We start from the raw sequence: 1,417 nt of genomic DNA, 5'->3' as shown, positions 1-1,417 counted from the left end.
TCACCAGTTACCAACATGTTCAACAACTCGATCTTCGTGCATTCAATTTTATTCATATGGTAGTTTACTATAAACTGACCAAATGAATCAGGAAGGGATTGCAGGATCAGATCTATCTGCAGTTCCTTATGCATGGACATACCGAGCTTCTCAAGCTCCTCGAGGTCCTTGATCATAGTTAGACAATGATCATGGACAGGCTGCCCCTCGCGCATCTTTGTCTTGAAGAACCTCTTGGACACTTCAAAGCGTGCAATGCGGCTCTGCTCACCATACAACTCTTGCAGGTGAGCCAGTATTTTCCTAGTAGTCTTTATGTTCTCATGCTGGCATTGAAGTTCGTTAGTCATGGATGCCATGATATAGCACTTGACCCTAATGTCGTCATCAGTCCACTTCTGATGCGTCTCACGCTGATCATCAGTAGGACGTGTTGGTAGCCTAGGGATATCATTCTCGAACACATACCCGATTTTCTCACATTGAGATCAGAATAATAGAATCATCCCCACCTCTTAAGATGGTTGAAGAACAATCCAAACTTCTGAAGGAGTACTTTACTCCCACCATTTACACTTTCCCATCTTGCATTCGATTACCTGAAGTAGCAGCTGTATAATATGAAATAAAGTCTAGTGTGATCCAAATGCTCCCATCTTTTTATGGGTTCACCAATGAAGACCCATATAAACACCTAGATGAATTTCTTGAGATTTGCACCACTGTCAAGATTCAGAACTTCACTGATGATGCTCTGAAACTTAGATTATTCCCCTTCTCCCTTAAAGATAGAGCCAAACAATGGCTGAATTCTTTAGAAGCCAACTCGATTCGTTCTTGGGATCAAATGCAACAAGAATTCCTTAAAAAATACTTTTCCATAGGAAGAACGAACCAATTTAGATGTGCCATCACAAGCTTCTCCCAAACTGAGGGAGAAGAATTTCATGAAACTTGGGAGAGATTTCGGGACCTAATCCATAAATGCCCACATCATCAAATACCTAAATGGCAGCTAGTGCAATGTTTCTATGATGGATTGACTGAAAGAAACCGTCAGATGATTGATGCCGCATGCGGGGGGACATTCATGCTTCAAAATAAGCATGAAGCATGTCAATTATTTGAAAATCTAAATGAAAACTTCCTCCACCATGCTTCCTGTTCTCGTCAAGCACCCCTGAGTTCTCAAAGAAAAGGGACCATTTGTGAAATAAGTCATTCTATGGACCTGTTTAGCAAGGTAGATGCATTGTCCCATAAGATTGACCAACTGATGATAGGTGGGCATTACATTAACTCTTCCCAAGCACAAGTGTGTACTATCTGTTCTAGGCCATCCCACCCTATTCATGAGTGCCCTTCAGCGCCCCAATTCTCCGAACTCGTGCAAGAACACATCAATGCTGCTCAAACA

The 1,417-nt window shown here is 41.9% G+C and overlaps 1 non-coding gene across 1 annotated transcript; it reads right to left on the bottom strand.

Annotated features, from left to right (window-relative positions):
• Nucleotides 1-896: 896 nt before the first annotated feature.
• On the bottom strand, nucleotides 897-1,002 carry LOC120106260. Its single transcript, XR_005508456.1, has one exon. It is a non-coding gene; the product is annotated as a small nucleolar RNA R71 (small nucleolar RNA).
• Between the last annotated feature and the right edge of the window lie 415 nt (nucleotides 1,003-1,417).

The sequence above is a fragment of the Phoenix dactylifera genome, unplaced genomic scaffold (genome assembly GCF_009389715.1).
Source record: "Phoenix dactylifera cultivar Barhee BC4 unplaced genomic scaffold, palm_55x_up_171113_PBpolish2nd_filt_p 000509F, whole genome shotgun sequence".
NCBI classification, from domain to species: Eukaryota; Viridiplantae; Streptophyta; class Magnoliopsida; order Arecales; family Arecaceae; genus Phoenix; species Phoenix dactylifera.
This window is presented reverse-complemented; position numbering and strand designations above follow the sequence as displayed.